General features: G+C 40.2%; 1 long non-coding RNA gene across 1 annotated transcript; it reads right to left on the reverse strand.

The window, feature by feature from the left end:
- Nucleotides 1–1,840: 1,840 nt before the first annotated feature.
- Nucleotides 1,841–6,580, reverse strand: LOC138685567 (uncharacterized). The gene is made up of 2 exons (XR_011324861.1): nt 5,944–6,580; nt 1,841–3,542 (listed from the first exon to the last, which is right to left on the reverse strand). It is a non-coding gene; the product is annotated as an uncharacterized lncRNA (long non-coding RNA).
- Nucleotides 6,581–17,082: the final 10,502 nt, after the last annotated feature.

The raw sequence follows: 17,082 nt of genomic DNA on the forward strand, positions 1-17,082 counted from the left end.
AACAATCCTGTATTTAGCTGCATTTGTAAATTGGTTAGTGGCTTTGTTTTGGATTACATGTGTTCTGCGGTTTGCTGACATGACAATGTAGCCTCTAACTTCAAAACCAAGTCCAGAAAAAATAGATCATTTTAGGCCACATGCTCCCGGCTGTCAAACAGCCTCCAAACCGCTATCGACTGTCTTTTCTAGTAAGGCCAGGGGATAGCCTTTTCATAATCTGGGTCATGGTGGAGTTTTATCTTTTTGAGAAGAGTATTCCTAGCTTTCAGAACAAAATGCATCTTTAAACTTTTTAACAATACAGCATATGTAAACCAGATATCTTTCTCTAAGCTACCCACTCTGTTTCACTCTTTTCTTCCGTGTTTGTTTTCATTAGTTATAGATCACTCTTTTAGTTTGTGTTTTCCTATATCAAAAGATCTGGACAATAAAACTCCGGTATTTAGTCACCTAAATTCCTTCTCTTTCTGGTTTTGACTACATTCTCTCCTCTGCTGGAAAAGAGAGAAATGAGTGGATCTCCAAAGCCAAGCGACACGTCTTTTTCCTTCAGTGTCCTCACATTTTAAGATATGTAATTAATCAGTTAAGCAGTTAGAGTGACAGGCGAGGCCCGTCTGCCCATGGTGTTAGTGCAGAGGAAGCTGTGGGGTGGAAGCAGCAGGACATTGCCAAAAAACCCATCAGCGTGTAAGCACGGAGCCAGGCCGTGACACAGCAGAGACTGAAACCTCCCACAATGCGATGTGGGATCTTCCAAGTGGAATGGACAGTGAAAGGAGAGAGATGAAGCAGGTGGCTTCCCTCCAGAAAGTAGGGAAGGGATGGCAGTAGCAGGGAACAGAGCTTGCTGGAAATGTGGGGGGCTTTTCTTGGGTTTTAGTCTTCAATTTCAATGAAGCTGTTCTACCAAAACACCTCCTGCACAGCCCCAGGGAGAAGAGACTAGTTAGTCTGGACCAACAGTGAATATTTTGACAAAGTTATTTGTTGGAGACTCAGACCAGTTTCACTCAGCTCAATCTTCATACGTATGGAAATTGTTCAAAACCTTTTTATCTTCTGATGTACCCCTTTCCCATCTCACATTCTTCTGGACCTCCTCACTCTATCAGATCCTTCCTCTTCTGCCTGACCTGCCTTTTTATCTTCCAATTCTCTTTTCTCCTGACCTTTTCTTATGACAATCTTCTGACTTATCTGGCTTTCACTTTCAAATCTCAGGTCCTCTTTGTAGAAGACACCTTAATGTCAGTAACTTGGAAGATGTGAGAGAATTAAAATCAAGATGTAAGTTTGGGAACAGAACTGTCAGCACCTCCTCCCATTAATTCTCTTGTTGCAGCAATTGTAACAGGAGGATGCAGCTGGATGTTTTGTCTGGTGGTTTGGTAGGAACTCAAACAAGATTTTTATCTCTGACCTAGAATCTATGCAGATCTGGATCTTCTCTGGATTGTGTTTCCCACACAGAGATACCCCAAGTTTTTGCTTTTTCCTTTTTTCTGTCTGCTGCTGTTCTAAGTGTGGGTTTACCTTCTCTTCTTTTCAAAATAGTGCAGGATTTCCATCATACCAGTCTAACTGATGTGATTATTTTTCATTTGCAGTGACAGTCCTAGAGATTTAACATTCCTGGTTTAATTTCAAACCCACAACATTAAATCGGCTTTGATATTAGGCAGGGAGAGTCTGCCCAGCTAACTGTAAATACATGTAAAATGCTTACACTTACTCCATTACAGCACGCATCAGTTATTACATTAAATCCTTAATGAAGTTACTTTAAAAAGCTTGTAAGAGTGAGAGAGAAACTTCCCACAGAAGCGAAATCTTGAGTAAGTATTTCTGCTGTGTCTTTAATTCCTTTTGTCTAGACATCACAACAGCCGTTAGGCTTATCCTGCCGATGTTAATAAAGTCTCTTGAGGATACATGGTAAATTAACAAATATAGCAATAAAAGTAATGGGAGGAGAATTATCTAACTATAATAATAATACAGCATATATTAATGAAATATACAGACACACACATGCATACAAATATATGTACTTACAGGCACATATATGCATATGTATAACTTCTGCTTGGGTTTTCCTGACACTTCAGGAGGTCCATGAGCTTCATAGCTAGAAAATTTTTCACGATCAACCGTAACTACAACACTCTTCTAAAACAAAATGTATTGAGAGAAGAAGAGAAACTCAGTTCTTTTACAGCTGTGCAATGGACACAACTGTAATCACAGTTTTTAGCAGCCACTATAAACAGTGGAGGGATTGAACAAGAAAGACCAAACTTGCCTGTAGTAAGATCTTTCCCTTGGTTCTTTATTGCTTAAACTGAACAAAATAATCTGAGCAAAGAGAACACAATAATCTCCTCCTGATATATGAATCTCCTCCTTTCTAAATGAACCCTAAGTAACCTCCTTTTCCCCAACCCTCCATCTCCTTCAGCATAGAGCAGATAATAACTCGGCATCCTTGCAGTAACCTGAAGCACAGTCTACTCTCGTCTCATTGTCACTGGATTGCATCTGCAGAGCTAAACATTACCAAGCTTGAGACTGAATAAGGGACTTGTAAAATATTTTTTCCTCTTTAAAATGAGAAATCTCCACCTTTTCATAGACTGCATCCCACACTATGCCTTTCTTGAAATTGTTAAGAAGTTAGAAAATGAAAGCAATAATGAAGATAGTTATGACCTTTATTTGTTGTGAGTTTTCAGGGAGTTTGTACCTCTCTCTTAAAACAATGCAATGTTAGATTTATGGTACCTTATTGTCCAAACATCCCTATTGAATGTTATAGTTGATTTCAGGCTACAAAGGTATTGTACTGACTTCAGCACTAGATGAACATTATCTGCACCAACAAGCTTAGATTCCGTCTTCACGTACCTCTCCAAAAGACCATGGGGTTTCACGAAGTTTAACTGTGGTTCGATTTGTTATTAGGCAGATAAACTCCAGATTTGCTTGAAATAATGGCTATAGATTACAGTCTCTATAGCTGGAATAATTTACAAGATGTGCGAAACAGTATCTCAGGAGGAGAAATAAGTGGCCTTAGGACAATATTACACGTTGGGTCTCCTTTTAAAAGAGAGCAAAACAAGAAAGTTTTAAAGTTTTAAGCATGGATGCTGCCATTAAACTGCTCTGACCAGTCCTGAAAGAGTTCTTGATTTTTTTCTGTTTGTTGGTCGCTGTCACCACAGCAACTAACTGGTTCTACATGAAGTTACAGTGCAAGCCAGCAAGGCTGTAATGGAATACATTCCTTAGCGTGAGTCAACGCCTGTGCTGAAGAGGAAGCACACTGTTTTGGAAATAGGCTCTAAAATGGTGTGTTCTGCTCAGAGACTGGAAATAAGAAATTGTCTGGAGTCAGATTTCTCCCTCTTCCATGTATGTTTAGTTATAAGTACTTTAGTTATGCTTGCTTTGTGATGGATCAGGACTTCTGCTCTTCCAGTGTGACTGCAGCAAGGGGAAGGAGGGACCTGAAGCTGAGGTTGCTTTGTGCCCTGCAGAACAGAGAGAGAGATCTATATCAGTCACAGTCTAGGCTGGCAATTTTTTCCTCTAAGAGTAGCCTTTGGAGCGGTGGTTTTCACACCATGTCCCACAGACCCCTGGGGATTTGTTGACTGCTTCTGAAAGGTCTTCAAAATGGGACTTTAAAACCCAAGACTACTGGTATTATAATTTAAAATCACTATCCAGGGATCTGTATTTCCCTTGGAAAACTATGAAAGATCCACAACTCAAAAAAAGTTGAAGTTCACTGATATGTGCAATGGAGTAATACCTACTGTGTAAAGTGAGTCTCGTTCTGCCTTTATAAAACCAGCATCAGTCTGGAGAAATTCTTACTGCACTGGGAATTACACTGGTGCAGATGTAGAAGGCCAAAACTTTTCACTGGCCAAACTGCTCCAGCTCATGTTGTATGAAAAACTTTAGACATTGATTAGTAAAGAATCAAATAAATTTTGTCATGTGATTTTGGGGGGAGAGTTATGACTCAGTTTTAAGGCATTATAAAGGCAAATCTGAGGAAAAGTAAAATCAAATTGTATCCCAAACAGCAAATCACAGTAATTATTAAAATTAAGTAAATTATTAACACAGGGCATTTAATAAGATGCATTTGAGGTTACCAGTCTGTGGAAGGAGTTGCATGAATTTTAGATTTCTATTTTAAAGCAACATTGTATTGCCCACGTTCGTAAATCAGCAACCAGATGAAACCTTAGGGTAGACTATTTTTGCAGCAGTGTAATTCTCTGTGCAGTCAGAGCTACTTTGGATGTTTTTTTTCTGAAAACAGCATGAGAGCTCACTTTTCATCACAGATATTATGTCATCTGCATTAAAAAATATATCTACAACTCCAACCACGGGCTGGTAAACTCAAATGTAATGTCACATTTGTCTTAATAAATACAACACATTAATAATCAGAATTTTAACAATGATTTTGTCTTGGAATTGCTGTTTGGAATATGATTTAATGTTACTTTCCCTCAAACTTTCCTTTAAGACATTTATTATAAATGTCTTAAAATTGAGCCATAATTTCCTGAAAATAAAACCAGATGACAAAATACATTTGGTCCCTTAACAGTCAAACTTAGGGAAGGCTTAATGAAAGGCTTATGTGAGATATCAAGTTAGAAATAAATTGGTCAGTAAATATATTATTTTTGTTCTCAGTTTAAAGTAACTTTTTGATCTCATTTTCTGACCCCCCAAAATTATATTTTCACATATGACTCTATAAATCCTGACAGCTGTGAAGCTTATTTTTATCCTACCACTAATGGGCAAATTGCAACCACAGTAATGTCATGAATATTTTCAAGCAGACTTGCAGGGGCCACCCTAACAAACTATGATTCATCAACGCTCTCGGGTAGAATACTTCCTCAGAAAATGAAATAATGACTTTGCCTTCTCTGTTGCAACATATGGAGACAATACATAAGGCTAAAGAGTAGAAAATAATTTGTAATTTATCTCTATTGCTTTGATAAATATTAATAATGGTATTAAAATCTGCAAGAAAGTCCACAGGAATAGCAAAGTTTGGCCAATAAAATCTGATTAGTATATTCATAGATTAGTAAAGTTGTTACACCACCAGCCTGATTTCCTGCATAATGTCATCCATGGAATGGCATCCAGTGACTCATATATTGAGTCTAATAACTTGTGCTCAGCTCTGGAAAGCATTTCAAACAATTTCAGTTTGAGGATGCAGAACCCCAAACATCTCTTGGTAATTTATTTGGGTGTCATTATCACCGCTATTAAAGATATGTGCTTTTTTTCCTAGTAGCTCAAATTTTCTGGCCATTGATTCTTGTTATGTTTTTCTCTACTAGATTGTCCATGGTAAAACTATCAAGGGTGATATTTTATGTATGAAAAGCTTATTTTGTGTATATAAACAGGTTGTGCTCTTTAAATTTATCACTGTAAAGCATTATAACCATTTTGAGTTACTTGTTTTTTCACTTTCTTTCTGCATAGGGCTTTCAGAACAGTACACAGTATTCCAGTATCAGCACTATAAAAAAAGATAAAATAATTTTCCTGATTCTTCACACTACTTCCCATTTTATTCAAGCATGGATTATAATAAGTATTTCTTAATAATTATCTGTATTTCCACAGCGATGAATGAAACCTTTCCCAAGCCTTCCAGGTTACTGCCTGAAGTCCAAAATTTGCAAGAGTCACAATTTTGTTACATAATATTAACAGTACTTCTGAATCTTCACATTAATCTTCCACATTTCTTTGCTTCTAGGAAGTGGTTAAAAAGTCTGGACTCAAAGCTTTTGACAAACTACCAAATACTAGGTATTCCCACAGTTCTGCTCAAAGCAACCCGAGGTGATGCTCAAGTCCATTCTGTACCAGTTTCTTAATTTTCTCTTAGAAAAGGCAGGATGTTCCGTATTCAAAAGGACAGTTGGCTCTTCTGTGTATCAGCTATGTCCTGAAACGGAACAATAAATCATAACTAGATGTGAGCTCTCCAGTTGTACATAACTTTTTTTTCGGGTAAGAAGGCCAAGGATTAGGGGTTCCTTAGAGAATGTTATCTTGTGCCAATTCACATATGTAGAAGAAACAGGACTTCTTGTAAGTGTTGATGAAATTCATCCCGTTGCAAATTAGACCACATGGCACATGAAAGCTCCCTGCAATCCAATTTGTAAATTACACAATGAAGGGGACTGAACCAATTTAGGATTTCCTTTCATCCTGCCTCTCTCCTTCCCTGCAACTGTGCAATCACTAGACATATGCTTTATTTTACTAAAATGAGCAGACCTGTATTGGGGTCTGCTTTCCTGGATGTAAAGTTAAGCCTCTGCAAAAGTATTTGCAGGATTGGGGCTAATTTGGCTGGCAAGCTAGAGAATGTCACTCTGATTTCCATTATAGTTATTAACTACCAGAGGCTGGAAATTTAAAGGGTTTTAGAAACGGTGTAATTCTCAGTTAAAAAATGCCGGTCATATAGCTTCGTCATTGGAAAGCTATGAATCAGACATATCCCTATCTCTTGTTTACTAGACCTTCCACCAGGCTAGGCTGCTCAAAGCCCCATCCAACCTGGCCTTGAACACTTCCAGGGAGGGGGCATCCACAGCCTCTAAGCCAAATTCTAAGACTAAGCCAAACTCCTCTGCAAATTTCAGCTCATGTAGCATTTGGCAGGGTCAGAGCATGAAGAGATGGTAAAATTCCTCTTCTTTTTTAGTGTGCTTAAAAAAAATACACTAAAGGTATCTGCATTATTTCAGCACTGGCCACACCAAAGGAAAAAAATCTCCGAAATCCATTGGAAGTGCAGTTAAAAAGTTATTGTGTGTTTTGCTTGTTTTACAGGAGCTATGAAAAAGGAAATGAAAATGCTATTTCAGAAACTGTTGGAGGAGGCAAAAGATGAGTATCACCAAAATCCTGAGTTCTTTTTGTGCTTCTGTTTCTCCTTAAATGAAAAAAAAATTTTAATGGCAGCAAAACCTGTAATATCCTCTGTTATTTTAATGAGTACAAATGCACCGATGAAATGAGGGTGGTGAGACACTGGAACATGTTGCCCAGAGAAGTTCCATCCCTGGCAGTGGTCCAGGCCGGGTTGGATGGGGCTTTGAGCAGCCTGGGCTAGTGGAAGGTGTCCCTGCCCATGGCAGGGGGCTTGGAACTACATGATCTTTAAGCTCCCTTCCAACCCAAACCATTCTATGCTTCTATGAAACCCACCTACTAACCTTTCTTTGCTCTGAGCTTGCATCTAATCCTAGATGCATAGTAAGCATGCATTGCTTTGAAGTTGTGACACTGAAGCCAAGATATTTGTTTTCATGGTTGAGAGGGTCCCTTTAACATTTTTTGGTTTATTCTACTTAGTACCAACTAAAGGCAGTTTAACTCCTGCCTTTCTTTTCTATTGTGATCATGTTACGTGTCATTCTTCTTACCTACATATGGCCATTTGAAATGAAGTACATATTCTAAACCAATCTCTTCCAGAGGGCCATTTATTTTACTGGTGATACTTTAGGGTAAAGTGAACCATTCTGTAGGATTGTTTACCTCTCTCCAATGACCATAAAGTCTAAATAATGAGCTCAGACAGTATGCCTCACTTCTATGTCTATGAAACCATTTAAGATGACCCCACCATTTTTCAGGTAAACCTGTGAATCCTTTCGTTTGCCCTTATGGTTCTGATTTCTTATTTGCATTTTTGTTAAATTGTTGTCCCTAAGTAATTTTGAATTTATTTTATATTTCACTCCCATTTAAATCCTATTTCTAGTATGAACTTTTGCATGAAATCACAGGCTTTTATTGTCCACAGTGGATGGCTATTGACACAGAACAACCCCCAAGAAAAAAACGCACCACTGCTGTTCACCTTTTGGCCTTAGAGGTGTTCTCCAATTTCATGCACTGTACTCCCTGTACTCTTCTGTCTGCCAATGCAACATCTTCATGTACATGTTTGCTTTGAGGCACATTTTGTTTGTGTTCCTAATACTGGCATTCTTTCTGTTTTGCATGACAGACATTTACTGGAAACCTGTTTTCTCTGTGCCTTTGCTCTGACTTTATGCTCTGTGTGGATGGCACCCTGTTCTTGCCTCCTTCTTCTGTTTTTGTGTGCATTGGATTCTTCTCTGAGAAAGTTTGCTTACAAAAGGCGGAAAGCTCTCATTATTCAATTGAGAACATAAATAATGCCACCTTCAAACTTAATTTCTCAGAGGGAGATCTATACTGTTTGTGTACCATTTTATGTATGCAAACATGCACACACAAATAAAGCATAGCTGCTATGCAAAAATGCCCAAGCTAGCCCAAATTAGCAAGATAGGGGACCATGTTAGCACATCTGAATTTCTTCTGACACGCAGATTACTTGATTTTTTTGATAGTGTCTCTATATGATGCTGCTTTTCCGTGACAGAAGAAGATCTTTTTAAAAAATCTATTCAAAACATGGATTTTTCAAAATTATTCTTAATGGATCTCCATTTGAAGGAGCAATATAAATCAAGACATGCCAGCATTACCTGCATGCAATTTCATAAGACTTACTCCCACCACTGAAAGTCCCAAAGCGTTTCCCTGATATGAGTGAAGTTTGACAGATGTGAAACTGCTAAGATGAAGAACATAAAAAAAAAGGCAGTAATCTCAAAATCAATTTTCATTATGATCTGAGTTTTTCACCACTCTCTGAAATATACGGATTCAGGTCTTCTGCTTTTACTCACCCAAGTGACCATTTCTTACAGGACTAGTCAAATCAGTATCATTAAGTCCTTAATTGCAAAGGGACTTTTTGCACACAGATTACTACATGACTATGGGTTTCTGAAACAAGCCTGGCTACTTTTATATTGCTTTTAATCATGTCAAACTTCAGTTTGACAACATCAAATGTTCAGATCATTAAGAACCTCATCAGCTGGCTGCTGAGAGATTTTTCAAGGAGCCTTCAGGGCAGGCAGGCAGATCCACAGCTTTTCTTGCATATAAGCATCCCACTGATAACAACGTAGCTTTGTACATGCAAGAAGAGGACGCAAGCCTTTGTTTTCAGAATTAATGTCCTTGTAACAATGGCTTGAAAAGAAGTATTGTCAGAAACTCTCGTTTTGAGGTCCTTGTGTTTCAATTTCTCATAGACTCGTTATATTCTTAGATTGGTCGTCTGGTATTACAAAGGGTTACACTTGACTGTGACTTTCCTGATGCTGAATGATAGTCTTGTTAACAAAAATCTCTTCTCCGTTAAGTGCTCATCTGCTGAGTTACAGCAGTTTTCCAGCTATGGAAGGAATAACAGCCTTACAAAACCGAGGTCTGGTAAGAAATAATACCAGAGAGTAACAGTCTAGATCAGAGAAGGCAGCTGGCAGCTCGTGCGGTGATTTTACTCAGCCTCTAACAGTTCAGACTTATCGTGATTGCACATGCTTGGGCCCTTTGATGAGCAATAATTCCATCTAAGTGAGTTGAGAAAGCAGCGCAAATGGACAGCAGATGTGCCCCAAACTGGCATTTGTCCCACTAAACTGTTAAGTAGCCCTGATCTAAGCGGTAATGAGTCTCAGAGGGTGACAGTGTCTGGCTCTCATGGGGCTGACAGTTTATTTAAAAAAAAAAAAAAGCTGTCTTTAATATAAAATGCTACAGTAATAGCCTCAAGTGCTCATTTCAGTGTCATTGTGGGGCTTACATTAATTCTAACGTATTAAGAAGAAAATTAATTACACTCATGAGGGCAGGACAGCACCTTTAGTGTCAAACATTTAGGCTGATTCAAGGCATATAGTTCTCTGCAACATGTTTTGGTCATCCTAGTGATACGTCTTTTTGCTGGCATGGGCAATCTGCAACAGGGGCATGGCTGAATCAAAACTACATGCGCTGGGAGAAATGAAGAAGTTATTCCTATCTACTGTCCAGGAAAAGTCAGTCCAGAGGCAAATTGTTGAGTATTTTATTCCATTCCCTTCCTGGAATAATTTATGCTCTTGAACATTCTTTAACGTATAGCTAACAAGCAAGCTTCAGACTACATGAGTCTTTATAAATATTTCAGTTATAGGTAGGCCAAGTGCAGAATCTAATTACTAAAATGAGCATCAGATTAAGGCAAACCAGAAGGAAAATCAGTTGAATACAACACCCTGAAGCACCACCATTTTATATTTGCACCTCTGGCCTTTCTTCTGCTGTACAAGTGGAAAGAAGGGTGCAGGACAAATGAGGGAGCTCTTACAGCTGACCAAATGTACGTGTTCAAAAAATTTGGAAAAATAACAGGAAAACTCACACTGGCTCAGGTTTCCTTTGCTTCTGTTTTCTGATCTGCTCTTTCAGCTAAACTTCTCCTAGAAGAGCTATAAAAAAATCCACACTGGAAATCTACAACATTTACACCGCTGTGGGTCAGCCAGCTGGATCACTTGTCTCAAACACTTTTCCAGCTATTGAGAAATGTTGTCTCACAAATTCTGTTTGCCCGACTTTCCTTAGTAGCTTTTCAAGCAGTTGGTGGCCACACTGTCATGACCCCATATACCAAATTTGTGCAGTAGTCTTGTCTTCCTCCATTTCAACAACCTGCCCAAGTGAAAAATAGGTAAAAATAATATTCTAATATTGTGCATCCCTTGGTTTCACTGCTGCCTAGTCCTCACAGACAGCCGTGAATACCATCACTGAGTTTTCCCTATTAGAACTCTCTCGGGATGAACGTTAGTATTGGAAATTGATGTGGGTCATAATGCTTTCTGAAATGGGCTTACCCAACTCTTTCTTCCAACGTAAATCTTCAGATTCTTTAAAGCATTGATTGAGCTGAATATCTGAAGAGCAGACTATATGTTGCAATTAGAATGGCTTAAAATGTTTTTAGGAGTTAAATTCTGGAGAAAAAAAAAACATATAAAATGCATATAAAAAACAAGCAAGATATATTTATCCAGCCACACCGCAAATCTTAAAAATGTGTATTCTAGTCTTTGTGGAAACCAGATGCTCAGTCTGCTTGTCTAGTCTAACTGAAAAATTGATGAAAAATTAATGGAAAAAAAATGAACCCATTTCACAGGAGACTAAAACAAATTGCTATAAGCCTTGCTCAAAATTACTGTCATGATGCTGTAGAAAAATCTAACACACGAATTTTCCTTGCCCGTACCCACTCCATCCAACTCACATTGTTCCTTTCCTCACCAAAATGTACTTGCCTCAGGTAAATGGGCAAGCAGAATTTTACAAGTTGGTTTTATTTGGTTAATATATAAATCAAAACAGTTGACTCACTTGAAGTATTAGCTTTGTTTGAGGAAAAAAAATAACCACCTGCAAAAAAATGGGAAATGTTCCAACAAACATAATTTAAAATTAGTGACTGTTGACGTTTCTAATGGGAAAGAAAATCTGCCATCAGCTGCATTATATAGCACCAGCAAGCGAGTACTGGAGTCTAGCTGGCAAAGGATCTGGTAGACCACTGCTTGTCGTACGAAATAGGAGACAGATGCTTGAAGAAAAAGTAGAGCAAAGGGATGCGGTAACCGTATAGTAAAACAATCTAAGGCATAGTTGTTGTATAAAGTTTATGGGACTCTAAAGCTGTTGAAGTTAGTCAGAAAAAATACACAAACTCTGCCTTATTTGGCAGACACTGTAAAATTAACAAACACTTAAAATTAGTTTGCATTCAAACACGAACTCTTCTTTGTGTTTACTCATTGTTTAAGTACAGCTGAAGTTAATCGTGTGCTTCTGGACTCTGTACATAGGACACACAATCTTAAAATCTTTTAATGATTTGCCTGTTTTATGTCAAAGTGTTATATGCTTGTATGTTTGACTGCAGGTACACACATATTGATACACAACGGGTTTAACTGAAAACACAGAGAAATCAATAGGAAGCTTCTCACTGATTTTGATTGCATCTGGAGAAGACCAGTATGATAAATCTTGTTCTCATCAAGATGGTAGGTACACAGGCAACCCTTCCTAGCCTCCACCAGCTGCTTTCTGCAGAGACATTCCCCTCTTCCTCCCTCCTCTGTGGCTTTACAGAGAATTACTCTTTAGCAAATATCTTTGCAAGCAAGTCTATGTTTGCAGCACACATTGGCCCTTCAGGGAAAGACTCCCAGGGTTTGTAAGCACGGGAAACACGTCAAGGAGATATGCAGCTGGAATAAAGCATCATCTTTGTGCGGGGTCAGCTAGAAGCATGGGCAAAGCCGGGATTTGCCTAGGACAGCTGACTGCCAGAGGTAACAAAATTATCATGGCCCTACTGCTTGCTTTGCTCATGCCAGGGCCCTGGAAAGCGATGCTGGTTGCTGCTGCTGGCAGAGAAGTCCACGGGGCAGCAGTGCTGCTCAGGCAGGCCACGCTCTCCGTGCTCCCCATCTCCACCCAGACCTCAGGAGCCACCAGCCCGGCTCCAGACAGCTCTCCGGACAGTTTCACACCTCTCTCCACCCCTTTCTGCCCCTGGCCCAGGGCACGGCTCCCAGTTTTGCTTAGCCGACTCAGCCTCCCCAAAACTGCTGAGAAGCCTTGGGCTGGCGCTGCCTTTGGCCACTTGTTCAGGACTTGCCTGATTGATAGTAATGCAAGCAAAAATCTAATATCCAAATTTAAACCAATAATATAGTCAAAATATTCTGAGGTTTGGGGCCAAAATTGTATGGAAGATCCCATTTAATGTTACCGAGAAAATAACATTTAGAAAACACTGTGTCGCCATTGCCTTGTAATGCTCAGGACCAGGTGACGCTGAACCCAGCTCTAACAAAGCTGTACTTAATTTTAAAGCCTAGGAACAAAGTAATACAGGGTACATTCTAGTCATGCAGGAAGTCACATGCAGATTAGCAGAAGAGATTCAGCAGTTTGGTGAAAGTTAGCCGAGTTCCCTTAACAAATTCTTGCATTTTCAACCATCCTCAAGAAAAGAAAAAAACCCCAACAGAAAATTGTCAGACTGGCAGGACTACTCTTCACCTCTCTAAAAAACAGAAGTCTGTTTTCTTACTTAATTCACTCCCCACTCCCCACTCTGTATGCATTTAGAGCAGCCTTAGTTGCACGATCGAAGATAATTTTGAATGCCGTTAATCATGGCAGAAGAAAAGAATTTCTGAAAGTGTGAAGGTTAGAGAGATGAGTTTTATTCCTGAGTCCTCCACAAAGGGGCTAGACTGTATTTTAGTATCAAAGCTCAGGAAGCCAAATTAAAGAACATCCTTAATTGTTATTTGTTTGATCTGCTTTCATAAGCGTAGTGCTCTCTCCTATAATTATTTGCAGGTTTTCTGCACACGGATCCAGATGCACGTGTGCTAAAGCAAGTGGCATCATATCATCACAAAACTAAAGTGAGCAAGGGATGAATCAGAATCCGCTAAGGGTTGTCAGAGACAACATGGCTTAGTGCAAAATGGCTCCAGCTCGTAGGAGTCTAGTATTGAATGGTTGTGACACATACCTCGGGGTGATATATGACCCTTACTGTATACCACAGGACTGGCTTGGGTTTTGCAGAGGCTAAAAAAAGCTTTGCAACCAGTACAGTTGTGTTCTTTGGTGTGGGGAGCATGGGGAGGAGGGTTGTACAAATTTGACTCCATTCAAATTTATAAGCGTCATTAAAACCAGATAAACATCAAAACTATTGAAGGACAAATCTAAACTAGGCACTCCTTCCCCCGAGGGAGCCAGGGGGCTGGGGGCAATGGCAGCGGATGGGGGACTAAAACATCCCCGTCTTGTGCTCAGGGAAAGGAAATAAACACCACAGATACAACTGGGGAAGCGAAAGCAAGCAGTCCCACCCTTTCTAGAGTAACCAGTTTATTTTCAGCCCGTTCCCTTAATATTACCCGCATGTTATTTCTCAAGTAACTAAGCAACCTCCAGTATCCTATGCAAAAAGCCTGAGTCACTGCTGGGACCCTGGGTAGTGCTGGGCTGGCTACGGCCGCGGGAGCCCTTCCATCCCTGGGCTGCACTGCCGCCCCACGGCACTTCTTCCACAGAGCTCTCCTTTCCCCCCCCAGACTCCAAAAAGCCCATAATCAAAGACTGGTTATCTGCCACCCTGCTGGTAGCATCGTTCTGACAAAGTCTTTCCTTGTGCCTGTACTACCCAATTTTCCTCTTAGCAGGGATACACAGGAATCTCCCATTTAGTTCTGGGGAGACATAAAACGGGGAGGGGCAGAGGATTAGAACTCCGAGGTTTTTGTAAAATTGGAAGAGCGGTCTGAAAGACAGGATGTAAATCAGTGGTTTCTACCTGGAAGCAGGGAGCAGAACCCAGCAAAGGAAAGGTGGGCAGGGAGCAACGGGGCTGGCAACGATCCCGCAGACAAGAATTTGGAATCTGTAGGGGCTCACGAGTCAGTGTTGTTCAAAAACATTCAGCTGCTGTGGAAAAGGCAAGTGTTACATCAGTGGGAATGTTATCTGTAAGGTGCTGTGAAATAGAACACAGCAGAATAAGGATGCCTGTGTAAAAAGCATAGCGTACAAAGGGTTGGTTTCTTTAAAAAGCTTTCTATGTACACAGAGGTTTCACAAAATGTTTGTTTGGAGCATTTGCTTGAGCCTTGCAGACACAAAGTCTGAGACCTTGATTTTGGATAAAACTATACCTTTGTATATACCTGAAAGACATAGGTGATCTCAAAATGCAGATGAACTGAGCTGGGTCCCAGACATTTTGGGTTTCATACCAACGAGATCCAGCAACAACAGGAAATACATCTTTTTTCTTTTTTCCCCAGCTTTCAAACTGATCAATGTTAGGTGCAAATAACTCTACGGTAGTTGGGCTTACCCAGGAGAGTAAAATAACATCTCTTTTCCCCTGGGAGTTACTATGTAAATGAATACAACCTTTCCTACAGCAGTGCTTCTCTGTGTGTTGTAATACTAATTACTCCTGGGACTAAAAAAAGGAAATTAATATAATGGGAAGCACAGAGAGGAATGGCATAGAAGGATAAATAATTCAAGCATGAAAAATGACATTATAACTTCACTGGCATCTTGCTCCTTCAGTGTTTTCCAAATAACAATGCAGGAAAGCAGTCCGAATGACAAACAGAAATGAAACTTTCTTAATCCATTTCTCTGTCACTGCTCGAAGTAAAACATCTGGAAGATCCTAGAAAACTACTTCTCTTCCAAACTCCGATGACTCCAAAGGAAACAAATCATCTGAAGGATTCTGACAGTGTAATTAATTGTTCTAATTCTGCCATTGATGTTGACTGCATGTGTCTCAGTATTAAAAGTGTGTTGGGAGCAGTGTTGCTGTCTAAAGCAGGAACTACTAGAAAATGTAGGACAGAATGGGAATTAGTCAGAAGGGGTGGGAGGCAAAAAGGCAAAATAGAGACATTTTTTATGACAGATGTAGAGGAGCAATGTGGGCCTGAGAAAAGGAAGAGAGGAATAGTGACAAAAGAAATGTTTGGGCAAGAAAATCAGAGGAGGTTGGGGAGGACAGGAAGAAAAATGGGAGGACATAAACCAAATGAAAACTCAAAAGAAGGACTAATGAGATAAAAAGGATTGTTCCTGCTCAGCAGTTTCAAACAGAGTGTAATATATTTAGAACCAGAGGATGCATCTGGAGTGAAGCTGGGGATTCAGGTTTTAAAGATGGAAAAGGAAGCAAGGCTGCACCTGTTCTGTTTGATAAAATTAATTCTTTGGTTCAGTCCCAGGACCCGGTCCCCAGTCACTCACATCTGAGTATGTTCACCCGCTTTTGTGCTCCCCTTTGGAGCTCGCTGACCGCTTCCCCCTAGGAAGAAGGCAGGGCAGAGTCCTGGAGGCTGCCGACTGTGACCAGCGTGGATGAGGCTGTGCCACTGTCCTTTCCAGCCGGTCCTCCAAAACGGAGCCAGCTCACCATCCCACCACGCAGATTCCCACGCCACCGAGCACGCAGCACAGCCCCACTGCACAGTGCCATCCAGATGCCGCTCAGAAGGGCTGCTACACGGCCTCAGTTTACTTCACGCATTTTGAACTAAATAAACACAAAGCATAGTTATTACGATTTAAGGGGCCACCATACGGTGCCACGCAGGAGACCCGGGCAAGCGTGCCACGGTGTAGATGCCCCCCCAGAGGCAATGAGGCTGAAGCGACGTGACCACAAGCTGTTCGGCAGGAGCCGTCCTGGCAGCTGTAGGTCAGTCCCCCACACTGCTGCCTTCTGTCAGATCTACGGTGGCGCAGGAAGAAGAAAAATCAGGCAGCAATCTCCTGACTCCTGAAATGAGGCGAGGATTGCCTTCACCTGGATGCAGACAGACGGTGAGCTGGGGTGAGTCCCGAACGCTGGATGCTCCCCTCCGTCTTTAACCCAACGGCAGACATTTGAAACGGCAGCTGCAACCCGAAAAATGCTAACATTTCAGGATCACACCCAGAACAATAGAAGACAATGGGTTTTGGCTGACCGCCACGCAACACACCCTTGATGTGGTAATAGTAGAGTCACACATGGCAAGGTGCTCCATGACGAAATATTACATAATCACCTTTCATTAAATTATTTTCTAGTGTCATTCTCTGCTTATGTTTTTGTTATGTTTTCATTGTTTGCCTCGTTGTTGAATTAGCTTTCTGCATTAGCTTTCTGTGGGACAATTTAATCATTTCAGGATGTTTTAGCATTTTTTAATGGAGGAAACATATGAATATTAATGAAATACCATGAAAAGTTAAAAAGTTGCAGAGGTATTGTAGATCAATGCTTTACTATATCCCAGGGAGGACACAAATGGATCCTTTCCCATACAAAAATAACTATTTCCTATGACTACCAGAAGCACTAATAATGTATCAGTCTATAAATGTGCAATTATAAAAATTGCTCTGCTTTTTTCTTTCATGTGGAGAAGGAACAGGTAGATGACACTGAACTTGAGATAAGCTTGACTGCTTTCTTTTGTAATAATAATATAATTT

Source organism: Haliaeetus albicilla, chromosome 6, assembly GCF_947461875.1.
Source record: "Haliaeetus albicilla chromosome 6, bHalAlb1.1, whole genome shotgun sequence".
Lineage (NCBI taxonomy): Eukaryota > Metazoa > Chordata > Aves > Accipitriformes > Accipitridae > Haliaeetus > Haliaeetus albicilla.